This window comes from Felis catus, chromosome B3 (genome assembly GCF_018350175.1).
Source record: "Felis catus isolate Fca126 chromosome B3, F.catus_Fca126_mat1.0, whole genome shotgun sequence".
In the NCBI taxonomy this organism is placed as follows: Eukaryota; Metazoa; Chordata; class Mammalia; order Carnivora; family Felidae; genus Felis; species Felis catus.
The window spans coordinates 8,727,501-8,743,829 of record NC_058373.1 but is presented as its reverse complement, the minus strand read 5'-3'; the positions used below and the strand labels follow the sequence as shown (position 1 = coordinate 8,743,829).

General features: G+C 41.5%; 1 protein-coding gene and 1 long non-coding RNA gene across 3 annotated transcripts in view; both read left to right on the top strand.

The window, feature by feature from the left end:
- Positions 1 to 16,329, top strand: part of AGBL1 (AGBL carboxypeptidase 1) — an 843,888-nt gene that overhangs the window by 573,820 nt on the left and 253,739 nt on the right. The window lies entirely within an intron of this gene.
- Positions 1,590 to 6,763, top strand: LOC123385807. The gene is made up of 2 exons (XR_006598857.1): positions 1,590 to 2,565; positions 2,899 to 6,763. It is a non-coding gene; the product is annotated as an uncharacterized LOC123385807 (long non-coding RNA).

Below are 16,329 nucleotides of genomic sequence, written 5' to 3'. Positions count from 1 at the left end.
ACAGTGATAACAACATAGCAGCTCCCAAAATGCCTTCTAGGGATTGGACATTTCAAGTGCTTTTATTTGGTCTCTTACAGCCTTTGCAAGGTGGATCTTATTTCCTCTGTCTTTCAAAAGAGGAAGCTGACACTCGTGGAAGTCACTTCTATAAGGACAGGGCGCTCAATCATGCCAGAGCTCAGATTCACCCTCCCTCCCCTCAACCTGACTCCAAAGCCTTTGATCTTTATACTATTCTAAGCTACTAACATTTTTACCATGGGCATTTTAAGTGACTGTGAGAAAGTCATTTCAATTCTCAGTGTCTCCATTTCCTTTTCCTTCATGGATTGAGGGTAAAAATAATTTAAAAACACCACACAAAACAACAAAACAAACAAAAGTGTCCCAGACTGGTTTTAAGTTTGTTTGCCATGAATTATCACTTTCTCTTTATTATGCTTCTTTTTTGCTTTGCTTATTTTTAATGGAAGGGATTAGATAGGTGATGTGCACATTTTTACACTTACCACTGGCATTAAAATAGAGGGAATGTTAAGAAACCAAGATAGAACCATTTCACAGGATAAACTCGGAGATTAGGCAAATGGGCTTCAAAGTGGAATATGAAATTTAATGTGGCTAAGTGATGCACTTGGGTAGAAATAATGCCCAGGCTAAGTACAATTTAAATGGTGCTTAATTAGTTAATATGACAGAGAAGAAAGGTCCGTGTGTACTCAGAGAATGCACATTTACATCTTGGGTTCAGTGTGCAGCAGTGATGCAGCAAGCTAATGTGCTGTCAGCTTGTGTTTAGAGGGCCATTCTGTTAGTCATGGGATGCCGGGCCTTTTGTAAGGCACTGATTAGAACACACCAAGGCATCTGGTCCAATTCTGGACTCATTAGGTAACAAAAGAGAAGGGAAGTGTATTTCCAGGAACTAGAAATGACTGCCAAGAGTTGGAAGACTATTTGGTGGTGAAGCTACCAGAAAGAATCAGAGCTGAAGCTGAGCCTCCTGAACAAAAGCTCTAAGGACCAGGTGGGGAGGGGCCTCCTGCCTCACCAGCCTCATCTCATGCTGCAGCCTGGCACTCAGCATATGAATTAAGTCATGTCTGCACGACCAGATTCTAACAGATACTACCCTCCCATGCAAAGAGGGTGCTTATTATAACCCATTTTACAGAAGGTACAATTTCACCCAAGTGTCCTCTCTCCATAGAGAGTGAACTTGTTGACGTCAAGGTCTTTATCATTTTTCCATGTGTATAATGGAAGGTACAATTCCACCCAAGTGTCTTCTTTCCACTGGAAAGTCAGCTTGTTGACGTCAAGGTCTTTATCGGCTTTCCGTGTGCGTAATGGGCGCCTACACTTCCCTTCCTGCCACAGAATCTTAGTTTTGCCCTTTGCTTTCTCCTTTTCTTCCTCCTAAGGAAGGAGAGGAGCTAAGTATAGCTACATCATTAATTATGAAAGAGACCGGGGAAGGACAAAGATAGAAAATTCAGGCAGCATGTTTATAGAGAGTTTTATTGGGGACAAAATGTTGGGGGTGGAGGGGGTGGAGGGGGTGGAGGGGGGGAAGAGAGCACTGGAACAAGAGGGAAGTGTGATGAGGCATTGAGTGGTTTACGAGTGGGAACTTCTTAATTTCTCAACTATATAATTGCCTGTGTTAAGTTGCTTTTTGCTTAATTATGACTACTGAACTGCATTTCTTTAAACATGATCCCACTCTTGGTCCAGACTTCATGGATTATTCGAATTGTAAGCAGTGCAGTGAATGGTACATATCCCCCATGCCCAATATGGTACTGGACAAAGTATAGAGATCAATGGATGTTTTGAGTAAATGAATAAGAGGGAGAGCACAGTGCTAACTGCAGGAGGCCTGACAGGAAACAGAACTGTGCTCTAGCACTTTCCCAAGTATTTCAGGTAAGCGTAATAAATTAGCTGGGGAACACTAAAGCACTGCTCCTTCAGGGTGCATAGCTCACCTGGACATGATTCAGGAGCTCATTCAGCTCTATAACAAGAGACAAAACTAAGGTGAATGGGGTAGAAGATGAATTTTCTTTTCTTTCTTTTTTTTTGAGGTATGGAACTACCAAAAAAAAAAAAATCCACTACAATCACATTAATATGAAAGAGCTATAAAATAGACACAGATCAGTAGAGTTTATTAGTTAGCATTTGCCCCAGTTCAGCATGCAGTTGTTAGAGCACAGTATGTAATGTTTGTGCATGTATGTTTTTTCCTTGAACACACATGTAAAAGCTGGAGACACGGGCAACGGGAGGGAATGAGCTATGTCAATAGCTGAAGTTTTACTCTTTATGGCAAAAAAAAATTATCTTGAACACTGGTGAGGAGGTACAGGAGTTGTAAATATTACTATGACCTCAGAGGCTCATACAGTGTTGGGAGAGGGGGTGCGTGTAAACACAGAATTAATTATGAGGCAATGGTAAGGGACCCAAGAAACACAACACATTGTGCCACTGAGCTTCAGAAGAGGGTAAAGACATACTTCACTGAGGATGGGGATGAAGGAGTTCAAGGCTTAGGTAATATTTGAATCAGACCCTCAAGTGCAGTTGAATGTGAGTGGGCTGAAATGAATGGGGAGAAGCAGTGTAAGCAGAAAACAGGATGGGAAGCACAGCACAGGTTCAGAGCCATAATACAGGCAGCTTATCTGTGGGAGGTAAGACAGGAAGAGAAGAGTTAAAACGGGGTAAGCTCCTGGGAATTTGGGGCGATGCTGCCTGAGGAACCCATCTGTGTGGAGAGATAACAGGGGGACTTGGAGTTAACACAAATGGCCGGTCTGGGTTGGTGGGTATAATAGGGAGTGGTAGGATCTGTAAGAAACTGAAACTATGATTCAAATGTTTTAGAAAAATATAATGCTTGCAGACCCTGGATACCTATTTTAGCCATTCGGAGCCTTCAAAGTGGTTCCGCTTTCAGAATCCTCTGCTGTGGACCAGGGTCATGACCACAAGTCAGCAACCCTCTGAAAGTCAGTACAGATTGCACAAAAGAGAAAAAGCTACTTACTGACAGTTTCGAAGTTCATTGCCTCCACAGTCTATGAAGTCATAAAGGATCCTCTCCACGGAAACAAGCAGGGAACCTCTGAGTGAGGGACCCCTCAGCATCCTCTGCTTCCTTGGCTAATTTTCCCCAGCAGGTGTGCAATCTGCCTGCACCCCAAGTGTGATAAGCTGTGTTCTCACCACGTGAAACTTTTGGATTATTGAAATTTAGGCTGGCTCAAATAAAGTTAAGTAAGCTAACAATCTTCCCTCTGGCCCCACCTCCACACCTTCCCCCCACCCCCATGCATCTGTACTCCCCACTGCACTTCTGCTGGTCCAGGCTTGTGAACTTAATCTGCTTTTAGGAAACAAGATGTGGGAAATTGACTTGACCCAGCAAGTGGACTTGATTTAAACCCAAAAGGCTAAATGCTCAGAATGGACTTGTCCCTCCAGTTCTGAAGCCAGACAATGGGGTGGGAAGTAATCTAAATCCTGCACAGTGAATTAGTGGCTGAGACCTATGCACCTGTTATTGTTGCCGTTCACTATTCCTATAATGGCAATTACCCTTATCGCACACACAGCAGAGAAGCCACAAGGAAAGCAGCGCTGATGAACTACTCTTGTAGCTCATTCCCCCTCTCAGAGCTACAATCTGCAGTCTCCCCTTAGAAAAAGAGTTTAAAACTGAGTATTTAATGCTGAGAAATGGGGATTTGCTGTTCTTCAACTCATGGCTGAACTGATACCATTTTCTTCGTGATTTTTTTTATTTCTCTAATTCAGATCTTCAGCAACCAGCATAGTTACTGGTTCATGTGGAACTGCTCATTTGCCATGAAGACTGTATTCATCTTATTCTCTGAATTCTTTTGGGAGAGGATAGCTTGATGGATCTGTTTTATTTGCAAGGTTGTGTTACTGAGAACACATGTTCGATCGGAATTTAAAAGAACAGAAAGGAAAAGGAGAGTAAAGCATAGGAGAAAGATATATTTGATAAATCTTAAATGATCAGCTTGTGGTTCTTTAGAGAGAAATCAGTTATTTTTCCTAATTGCAGCTCCGTTTGCTAGCCTGTTGGTAACAATAATAATCTAGGCTTTGAAGCGTCTGCTACTTAATGTATAATTTAATAATTTTTATTTTTCCCCTAGTATTCTGAGATACATGCTGTTAAGATATTTTCTCCAATGGTGATGTCCACAAGCATATTACCCATGAGAGCCACTCTATACCCTCTGTGGTATAAAAGGGACAAATAGTGGAATCTCCTCTCTATGGGTCCATCAGGGATTCCCCCTCAATTTCTAGAACCTGGCTGCCATTCCCAGTTCAAGTCTTTTTCAAGAGTCTTGCCCTGAAGTTACTATAAAGATTGCCAAACACACAACCCAGTCTATTTGTCCAGTTAGCATTGCTGCACAGGGAAAACTTGAAAGGCTGTTCATGTGCAGCAGGGTTCCATGGAAAGCTTTAGTGTGTGGAGTGTAGATTAACATCTATCCAGAACTAAGTAGGGTTCATGCCATGTCCATTTCATGGGACATTCTGCCCATCTGAGTCATAGCTGAGTTGAATATATCATTGAAAATCATTATTTATATTATCTATCGCTTAGAAGGTCCCAGAGAGATTAAAAATAAATAAAGAACTCATCAAGACTTGGAAAAGTTTCAATTATGCAAGGATCAATAAGTTGTTGACATCCGCTGTGTGACATAGGGGCCTATACTTAACAACATTGTATAATGCACTTTTTAAAAATGTGTTAAGAGATAGATGTCCTGTTAAGTGCTGTTATTACAAACAAAGCAAACACAAAAGGGCACAAGGAAATTTCTGGAAGTGATGAATATGTTTATTACCATGATTGTGCTGATGGTTTCACGGGTGTGTGCAATTGTCCTAACTCATCAAGTTGTATAAATTACGTAAAGTTTTAATATATAAGTTATACCTCAATAAAGCTTTTAAAAAAAGAGAAAGGGACAAGCAGATGGAAAAAATGACAGAAAGAAATGTCCGTGGATATCCCCAGAATATTTACAGCTTTCAGTTAGGAGTGGGAAGGACTCGGAGACCAGAAGCAATCAGCAAATGTGATCCAGGAGCTCTTAACTTTGATCTCTGGCATCTCAAAGCCAGTATGGCTCTATTCAGAATAGATGCATAAACCAAATTCATTTTTATCTACAAATTTTTAAATTTACTTCAAGTATCAAGTCCTCATGGATAGAACTAAGGAGGTGAAGAGGTCAGACTCAGAGGTCAGAGGGCCTGCATTCGAATCCTAGTTTTACCATTTACTAGATACGTGATTAGGGATGAGTTTGTTTTTTTGTGCTTCAGGGTGTTTTGTTTTGTTTTGTGTTTCCACGTAAGACAGAGATAATAATATAACCTAACTCAAAGAATACGTTGTGAAATAAGCAGTGTGAAGTGCTTTAGGCAATTGCCTGACGTATGGCAAGGGCTCAAATATTAGTTTTTAGTGTTAAGGCAAGATGGAAAGGTGTCCAAGGTGATGAAGTAGCTCAGAGGGGAAGACGGAAGAAATCACAAGGGAAGGGCAGGGTAAAGGGAATTTGAGACAAAACATGAGAGCAGAGAAGCAATGGGAAGGGGTGGGGTAGCATTTAATAGTGAGAAATACTAGTTTCTATTTCATAACCTCCATTTCTACAGATAAAGTTAATATGTCTAGACCAAAACAGTGGGCTAATATGGGCATTGTAGATCTTGACAAATTCTTCTGTACAACCTACTAAACCCAGGGGAGATTGTGCTGAGCAAGGGATTTATAGGCTAAGCAAAGGAGCACCGTTGGATCCAACAAGAAAGGACTCTAAGACTTACATGCTATGACTTTATGGTGATTGTAAACGTAATGAGCACATGTGGTTCCTGAATAATAATCTGTATGTATCCTCTCATTTTGAGGTTTTCAATCTGTTTTGTAAACTTTTGCCAGAACTCTTTTGTTTCACTAACTGACCGGTTGCCCCAGAGAGCAGAAGTGAGCTCAGCCAGTGTTGGCGAACAAAGGCCTGGCTCCTTGAGGAGCGTATCTGAACTCCCTCTGATCAGTCTGTGCTTTAGGGATCTTCTTCCTCTTCCAGAATATACCCCAGACACCTCCTGAGAAATGGGGTTGCAGCATCACAACCACCTTGAAGATGACAGATTTGGGAAAGTTGAACACTCTACTCATTATAGGAGCCCAAGAAAACATATTCAATTGTCTGCAAATGAACAATGTAGCCACGACCCTATCATTGAAGAAAGGATGAGAACAGTTGAGCTAGAAACCATCCTGTGATCACACAGGAGCAAACAACAATATAGCTTCATGAAGGGTAGTCAGAAGAACAAACAAATTGTGCCCCAAACCAAGGAAAGATGAAGGGGAAAATGAGAAAGAGTTTAACTAGTTAAAGCTGTGGGGAGGAAAAATCGTGTTTGAAAAATTGGAGGTGAAATTAGGGTTGGAGAAGGGGTGTGGAGCCAGGGAACCACAGGAGGCTAGGAAATGAAGGTTTTCTTTGTAAATTGTATTTTGTAAATCAGTCTGTTGAACAGTTAAACAAATGGAAAAAGACTTAGGCTGGAAAAGCAAAGGGCCAATGATGGTCCCACCCACCAAAATAACCATTAACCTTGACTCCCTTGCATCTAAGCATTTCATAATATAATAAAGAGAATTAAAATCCCTGAATCTGGTACTCTTAAAAGACTTGGTTTTTAGGCCAATGTTTGAATGATATTAAGGATCTGTGCACCAAAACTTCCTACCAGAAGTTCCCATCTTCCCTCCAAAGAGAGAGGGGGAAAAAGTTGATGAGAAATATTCCATTATACACACACACACACACACACACACACACACACACCATGTCTCTTTTACCCATTCATCAGTCAATGGACATTTGGACTCTCTCTCCATAGTTTGGTTATTGTTGATAGCACAGCAATAAACATTGTACCCCTTTGAATCTGTATTTTTGTATCCTTTGGGAAAATAATTCAGCCATTAAAAATAATAAAATCTTATCATTTGCAACGACATGGATAGAGCTATCATATATTATGCTAAGCAGAATAAGTAAATCAGAGAAAGACAAGTATTCTATGATTTCACACATATGTGGAATTTAAGAAACCAAGCAGATGAACATATGGGAAGTGGGGGTGGGGAGAAGAAAGGGAAACAAACTACAAGAGACTCTTAATGACAGAGAATGAACTGAGGGTTACTGGAGGGAGATGGGTGGGAGATGGGCTAGATGGATGATGAGTATTAAGGGGGCACTTGTTGTGATGAGCACTGGGTGTTGTATGTAAGTGATAAATCACTGAATTCTACTTTTGAAACCAATCTTGCACTGTATATTAACTAATTAAAATTTTTAAAAAAGCAGAAAAATAAATTAATGAGAATGACTGGCTGGAAAACCTAACCGATACTTACTGGGTGATGAAACAAACATAATGAGAAAAATCTGTAAGCATACGACAACCCAGCAATAATGATCCATAAGCCAAACCTCAAGTCTGTGAGGGAGAAGTTGTGTCTTACTCATTCAATAGCCTTTTCTTTGCCCAATTGGATGAATGACCAGAACAGTGGCATGGGGAAATATAGTCCCAGTTCTCTGCTGTCCTCCAAGTGCTTAATGTAGATTAAGTTAATTAATGTCAGCCTTGAATAGACATGTATTCTAGAGATGAGTTAGGGAAAAATCCACCAATCTTTTTTAAAAAAAATGCAAAGCATCTTTACGTTGATGGTTGGTATTCTTCATGGGGAGTGAAGTCTTCTTTGCATTCCTGTCTAAACTTCTACAGCTTGATAAATTTCCCAGCAAAACCAGACTTCATCCTGAACCTTTTCTTTCTGATTGCTAGGGTTCATTCATTCAGTTGTCCCTTCCCTCTCCTCCCCCTTTAGCCTCACTGGAGATAATAAGATGTGATGGGAGGCTCAGGAATTTTGAGGTTATCAGACGTCAGTTTGATTACTAGTGCTGAAATATATTACTTGAGTGAACTTGGATGTGGTCATCAGTCTTTCTAGTTCTTTATATACTCCCCTATCAGATGGAAGCAGTAATATCCACCTAGCAGAGTGTGAGGATCAGGATAATGTATGTCAAGTGTTTGACACAAACCAGTGCCCTCTTGGTTTCTACAACACCACTCTCCAGCATCTCTGGTCACTGATTCTCAAGTTTCTTTGCTGATTTATTTACTAGCTCTCTCATTTGACCTGTAAATGTTGGGCTGCCTTAAGGTCTTAATCTTAGCCCTCTGCTTTTGTTTATCTACATTCTATCCTTTAAGGACCCTATTATATTCAAATACCAAATATATAAAGATTATGCTCAAATTAATATCTCTAGCCCTGAAGTCTCCTCAAAGCCCCAAACTTGAATGGCCAGTCACCTCTGTGATCAGGGACCTTGGATAACTCAGATTTAGCCTGACCAGTGGTGATAAAGACCTTTCTGTACACATCCTAATCTTGTAACCCTTCCTCCTTAGTTTTTTTAGTTGGATATCTAACCAGTATCTACCCTGTTACCAGACTCAAAACCTAAGAGTCATTTTTCTGATTTCTTCTTTATGTTTCCTTTCTGCTGTTTCTATCTTCAAAATATATCTTCAATAAGCGTGTTTATTTGTATTGCCATGACTGTAGATTGCATTAATGTTCCCAGGTATTCATTCTCTCCTTCTGTGAAGGATTGACCACATCCATTCCTTTCCCTGGAACTTGTAGGACATCCAATGAGGGGACATCACTTTTCTGCTCAAGAGCCCATTTGTGATATGTGGTCATGAATGTAGAATGTGACTGGTCCACCATCTAGCTGGCATTGCTCTGATCAGGCCTGCCATGGGCAATAGTTATTTATAACCTTGGGCATTGCCAGACAAGTGTGATCAAGCAAAGATGTTGAGAGCAAATGTCAGGAGTGATTATAATAATGGCCCATGGAATGTAAGCTTGGTGAGAAAGGAAATGAGAATGTGAAAGAGATGAGGGGCATGAAGAGGTGCCATGACCAATGGAATGGAGTTCGTTACTTAGTTTTCTAGTTAGTTAGGGCTACAACAGGATAGCCTGTTGTAGGTGATTGTGTAGGTGTTGTAGGGGAAGGTGATTTTCCTCATTGGTTAGGTGCACAAGGGGGCATGTCTCTCTGTGCTCTAAGCACAGTTAAGAATGTACTTGTAGAGGGGCACCTGGATGGCTCAGTCGGTTGAGCATCCAACTCTTGATTTTGGCTCAGGTCATGATCCTAGGGTCGTGGGATCAAGTCCCATTTTGGGCTTTGAACTAACAGCCTGCCTGCTTGGGATTCTCTCTCTTTCCCTCCCTCGATGCCTCTTCCCTGGCCACTCATGCTCTCTCTCTCTCTCTCAAAATAAATAAGTAAACATTTTTTTATGTCAAGGAATATACTTGGAGAAAAAGGACATGAAAGTGTATAGCACATTTTCCCTCCCTTCTGGATTGTGTTGAATCAAAGGGAAGGAAGAGGAAGAGTCAGGCACAGCTGGGAATTGATGAGGTTGCCAATGACAATGGCACAAAGCCAGAAGGTGCAACACACATGAAGCAATGACCTCAGAGGGGGTATGATTGCCCTGTGTAGATGTTTACCAAGTGGAAAATGAAAACCAACCCAGTTCCCACGGGAAGGTGTGAGACATCCTGCCATACTCAGGGAACTTCCACACCACAAAGGTGACACTGAAATGCAGACTTAGGAGACTCTCATGGCCCTGAGACTAGCCGAATGTCTGAAGTCCTTTGAATGTCAGCTGGGGCTTCAAGCAGTAATGCGTGGGCTGGCAAAGACTGTGTTGCTCTGAAGGTCAGGAGATGTCATTAAAAAAAATGTTTAACCATCAGTTTAGTTCTCAGGTCTTGTGGCCTGGAAATTAGATTCTCAATTAAGAGGAAAGGTCTTGGGGCGCCTGGGTGGCGCAGTCAGTTAAGCGTCCGACTTCAGCCAGGTCACGATCTCGCGGTCCGTGAGTTCGAGCCCCGCGTCGGGCTCTGGGCTGATGGCTCAGAGCCTGGAGCCTGTTTCTGATTCTGTGTCTCCCTCTCTCTCTGCCCCTCCCCCGTTCAGGCTCTGTCTCTTTCTGTCCCCAAAATAAATAAACGTTGAAAAAAAATTTTTAAAAAGAGGAAAGGTCTTTACTCTTAAATACAGAGAGCAAACTGAGGGTCGCTGGAGGGGATGTGGGTGGTGGGATGGGCTAAATGGATGATGGATAACAAAGAGGGTGTTTTTAAGGATGAGCACTGGGTGCTCATATGTAAGTGATGAATGACTGGGTTCTATTCCTGAAACCAATACCACACTGTACGTTAACTAACTTGAACTTAGTTAAATAAATTAAAAAAAAAAAAAAGAGGAATGGTCTTTATTGGACAAGAGGAAAGCATGGGGATACTACTTCTCTGGAATCTTGTTTTTATTTCTCATGACCAGGAAACATCATTTTTAGATTCATTATTGCTGCAAACTAAGATGTAAAGAAAGATCACCAGAGCCAAATGCAGCTAAAAACTAGAAAATTAAAAAAATAATAATTATTTATATAATAATAATAATGAGATATTTTCCACAGGGTGGGAGGTAGTTTCTGATTTCCCAGTTTAATTTTTTTCATGTTTGCTTATTTATTTTGAAAGAGAGAGACAGACAGACAGTACATGAGCGAGGGAGAAGGGCAGAGGGAGAGGGAGAGAGAATCCCAAGCAGGCTCTGCACTGTCAGTGCAGATCCTGACATGGGGTTCAAACCCACCCATAGTGAGATCATGGCCTGAGCTGAAATCAAGAGTCAGATGCTTAACCAACTGAGTCACCCAGACACCTCTGGTTTCCCTGTTTAGAGACACTTAGAAGGACTTGCTTGATATACTTAGAGAATCACTGAATGTCAAGCTGTGAAAGCCTCCCATATCATCAAGTCTATTCTCCTATTTTCTAGATGAAAGAGCTGAGGTCCAGAGAGGTTCAGAGACTTGCACAAGGTTACCTTGTGAGTTTACTGGGTAACATCAGAACAGATGCACTTAGGGTGAGGCTACCTTGGTATATAATTAGTTCTTATGCACACTTACTTTGTACCTATATGCCAAACTTTTGTAATGGGCAAATTCCCCAGTTTCTCTGCATGAAAATGCAGAGAGATTTTTGTTTAGACTTGACTCAAAAATGTTCAATGAAGCTAGACAAAATGGATTGTGTTTTTGGTTCCAAGAGCATCATATTAAGGCAAGTGGCTATCCCTCTCCTTTCTGTGAAGCCTCAATTAGCTAGTTTGTCAGGGTCTGATAAAGTCACTGAGCTGAAAAGAATGTGTCTATTTTACAGATGTCAGAAGTGAGGCCCAGAAAAGCTAAGTAACTGCACACAGTTACACAGGACATAAATGGTACTGGGTAATGTGGGGCCTTTGGCTTCCTATTTTCAAGTTCTGTTCATTGAATGATGGGACATCCTTTAACTATAAGCAAACTGGAGTTGACCAAAGTAGTTCTGCTCCATGGGCATGTGGAGCTAAACTTCTAACACAATTCCATTTTCAAGTCAACAAAGCTCCTGTTGGCAGTTTACAAGTGCCATGGGTTAGGTTAGGAAAATGCATTCAGGGCCCTCAGCCAGACAGGTGGCCCCACAAACATTAGTAGAGCTTACCTTCTCATTGTTAGCCTCTACCTACTCGCTCAGAGCCTTGTGGATCCGTATTAAAGTCTGAGGCTAAAGGAAAAACCTTGCCTTTATTTAGAATTTTGATATTATGCTCAGTGTGGATTATTTGCATTAATTTTGATTTTTAAAAATATTGCATGAAGGCAGCGTTTGTCTCAATTACCAAGTTTCTTTGTATCCCCTAAAATTTTGTGCCCAGGACTCTAGGCTGAATAGAATTCCATGCTTCTCGTGACTTAAGCTGTAAGCTTTGGGTTCACTGTGTCAAAATTCAGATAGAAATGGATACATTCCACCCATTTTCCAGAAGAATCTAACTTTCCCATCTAGATTAGTTTGCATTTAGAAATGGACTTATGCAGCCATGGAATGTGAGTTCAATGTGGACAGGGATTTTGTGGATTTTGTTCTCTGATGTATCCACAGCGCTTAACAGAGTGTGAGAGCACAACTTAATATTTGCTGATCAAATAAACAAATGCAGCAAAACTCTATAGTTCTTGGTGTTTATGATCTGCTACTTCCCTTGTATTTGTTTCTTCCAACATAGTCTCAGAGTCCTGGCAGTTGTTTGAGAATTAGGCTCTCCGTCTTGGTTTACTGCTAGAGTCTTCTAAGTGGTAAAGGGAAGAATGGTGATTCCCAAGCCATTACTAACATTAGTTTTAACTGCAGATCAGCTCAAGTTGTTTGTAACTATTTTCTGAAATCTTCACTATCTAATTGTCCTTAAACTTTAGAACATTTTATTTTTGACCCACAGATTTTTTTTTTTAATCATCCCAGCCTCATTTCAGGTATAGTTCAGGGTCTATTGCTATTAATATTCCCATGGTTAAATTCATTTGCCACCACTTACTCATTTGGTAGATTTGGCCATTTTCCCCCCCACATTTCTGGACATAAAATTATTCATGTTTCATCTGGCAATAATAAAAGTTATCACCAACAGTTTAGTAAGGATTAAACAAAATGCATCAGAGTGGACTTTATAAGTGGTAAAGATAATGCACATTTAAGAGTATATAATAGCTACTTCCATGCCAAAGCAAAAATGTTCGAATTTGTTCCTAGTTCGAAACTAGGAGTCAAAAAGGAAAAAAAAAAGATATGGAGTCAAAAAGAAAAAAGATATGGGATGCCTGGGTGGCTCAGTCGGTTAAGTGTCCAGCTTTGGCTCAGGTCATGATCTCGTGGTCTGTGAGTTCGAGCCCCACGTCGGGCTCTGTGCTGACAGCTCAGAGCCTGGAGCCTGTTTCAGATTCCGTGTCTCCCTCTGTCTCTGACCCTCCCCCGTTCATGTTCTGTCTCAAAAATAAGTAAACGTTAAAAAAATTTAAAAGGAAAAAAGACATGATTGTATGCCCCAAATTGTTGAATTCTGTTTGTGGCCTTGCTGGATTGATACTGGGCTCTGTTGGACTTTTCTTTCCTGCAAGGACTGATCTAGAATGAAGACTCATGTGGCTGAAGTTGTCTCTTGGGAATAACTGCATGGGTGGGGGGAGACTGTCTGAATCTCTTACCCTGACACTCACATCAAGCCTTCTCTGATCCTGAGGCTAGAGATTTCCTCCCTCATTTAAAGCAGCAGGGGTCACCGGGGATCCCCAAATCATGCTGTGATCTTTCTGCCTCCTACATTATCACCAGCAATAAATATTCTGCAGTGAGATTTTAGGTGATGGCTCAGGTGATGATTTGCCAAGTAGCAAAGGCTCCAGCTTTGTTTTTCTGGGGTTCTATCACATCCTTCAGGGATACCAGGAAAGTAATCTTGTTGGTTTTCTTTCCCCCTTTTGAAATGCTGGCAGGTAAAACTTGGAAGTGAACAAGAAGCAAAGATATAGAGGAAGAAGGTACTATTTTCACCCACTGGACTGATTTTGGAGTTTCAGGGAAAGTCATCGGCCTAGGGCAACCCAGAGTAACCTGTGTTTTCTGGATGCCTTTGAAGTAGAGGTTGCTTGTGGGTAAGGCATCCAGCAGATTTGGGAGCCAGGGATTTGGGAATTTTGGAAGGTAGTAAGGAAAAGCTCCCAGCCCGTGACCATCTTATTTCTAACCTGTTCTTTCCCACACTTCCTCAAGTGACATTCCTCAAGGGCACTGGTCAGAAGCCACCCTGTTTGCACTGGTTATCACATGAAGATTGAGAGGAGAATTTGCATAACTGTTTTATGAGGCAGGTCTTATTATTATGCCCATTTTACACATGCAACCACTGAGGCACAGCAAATTTAATTGCCATGTCCAAGACCATGTAGCTGATAAATGGTAGAGTCAAGCTTTGAATGCAGGCAGTGGGGCTCCAGGGTCCTATGCTTTAATCTAGCTTCTTCAAATATGTGTGTGTGTGTGTGTGTGTGTGTGTGTGTGTGTGTGTGTGTGTTCAGGTTTATAGTTGCTCTCAGTAAGAGGTTGGTCTGATACAATCTCCTCCATCAGAGCAGAAGATACAAATTTTCTGCGATAACGATTTTTCAGGTGTCTTTAACTATGTAGGTGCCATTGCCAGTATCTCCTTCCCTATTCTGTTTCTCCAACATTCCTTTCCTTGCTGTGGACTCCACCCCCATCCCCATATTTCTTCTGTGTATTCCTAGACCAGACAGACTTGGTTTCAGTCCCTTGCACTCTGAAACCATGATTTATATGAACTATTACAGAGATTAAGAAAGGTAGTACTCTTGAAAATTAAGTTCTCAAATACAGGGTATGTGTCAAGGAGTTCATTTTTCTGAATTTTGGAGACAGTTTAGTGGGAGTACTTAGCAGGACAGATTATGAGGCTGGATGCTTGGAACTGAGGACATGATTCCAGGCCCTGCCACGTACTGCCCATGTGCCTTAGGCAAGTCAGGTGATGTCTCTGAGATGGGTTTCTCTTTTCCTCACCTTAACATATGAAAACGGTAGTATCTATCCCATAGGTTTTTTGTGAGTGTTACATGAGAAATTCAGTCACTATTTAGAATAGTGTCTAATGCTTAGTAATTGCAATATTAGCGTTAACTCCTGTTACTTCAAAACCGGGAATTCTTTTGGAAATCTAACTAACACGTATTGACTGTTTACCATGGAGACGGCATGGTGCTAATCGTTCTGTGTGAACTCACAACAATCTTGTGGAGGGCTGCTGTTAGCAGATTTTATAAATGAAGAAACTGATACCCATAGAGGTTAAAGATCTTTCCTAGAATCTCACAGGCGGAAATTGGCAAGTTTAGCTTTTTTACCTGGCTTACCTGTATCTAACTGCAAGGCTCTTCCCCTCTGTGTCTGTAAGATCTCTTGGAAAGGGGAGAGGTCATTTGCATGGGGCACCTGTATCTAGCACACTCCACATTCATACACTTAACTGCTAATGATATGGGCAATTCTCTTCATCTTTCTGTAACTAACCTTCTTCCACCTACCCTAGGTTTGTGACATTTCCAGTGACCTCTCATGGATTTGATTCCCTCTGATGTCTTGGTGGGAAGGGAAGCAGCCTTTATTGAAGGCTTACTTTGTCCTTGACACTACCTTAAGCATCTAGCATTTGTTTTTCAAGTGCTAAGGCTATAAGCAACCTTGGGACAGACGGCTACATTCATGTGTGACCCAAGACACTTAGGTTCTCAGAGGTTACAAAACTTGCTCAAGGTCATACAGCGATCTAGAGGTATTGTCAGGATTGAAAACTAGGTCTGTGTGACTTTAAAGTGTATGTTTCTGATGTAATATGACCATGAGCCAGGTTCTCCAGTAAGAAAGATGGCTACAGAGATAATAGAATCATAATTCACATTGTAGGGAGAAGTATGGCATAATGGGTTCCATGCAGTTTATGGTGGGAAGTGACAAGGAGATCGGTAGTCAGAAAAGATGCAGAGACGAGCGACTATTGCAGGGACAGGGGTGACGAGTAAGATGATTTAAGGAAAGTAAAAAGAGGCGGGGACCATGCCTCAGATCTCCAAAGGGAGGAGGCTGAGGGATGGGAGGATTGGACACCAATTGGTTTGGAGAAGCCACACCTTGATGTTGGCGCTCCCTGATGGCATGCTCAGAGCCACAGCCAGCCACTTCCCATGCTGTGCAGACACTGCCCCTAATGGTCCTTTGCTTTCCTGTTGCAACAAAGCAATGAAGCCACTTTAGGAAGCGCATGGGTTTTCCCTCCTTGATGGGGCCTGATGACTCCCTCCTACTGCTTCTGTAGCTTTCTGTGGTTTTTAGGTTCATCCTCTGTAGACAGACAGAAAAGAAAATGGAAGAATAAGTCTTCCCTCGTGTTTCTGCCATTGTTCCCTGAGGGAGCTGATGAGGAACATGTTCTAGAATGGGTGAGGAAAAGTATAGGGGACCTAAGAGTGAGCACAGTAGCTCCCTTTACAGGCTCCAGACATGTTCCATCCAGGTTTCCATTTTCTTTTATGCTCATACTTTGATGTGTTTATAGACGTCACGTTCAATGTGAAATAAGAGCGTTGTTCCTTGGCTTATAATTATATGAAAGCTATTTCACACACATGACTTACACACACACAGACACACGC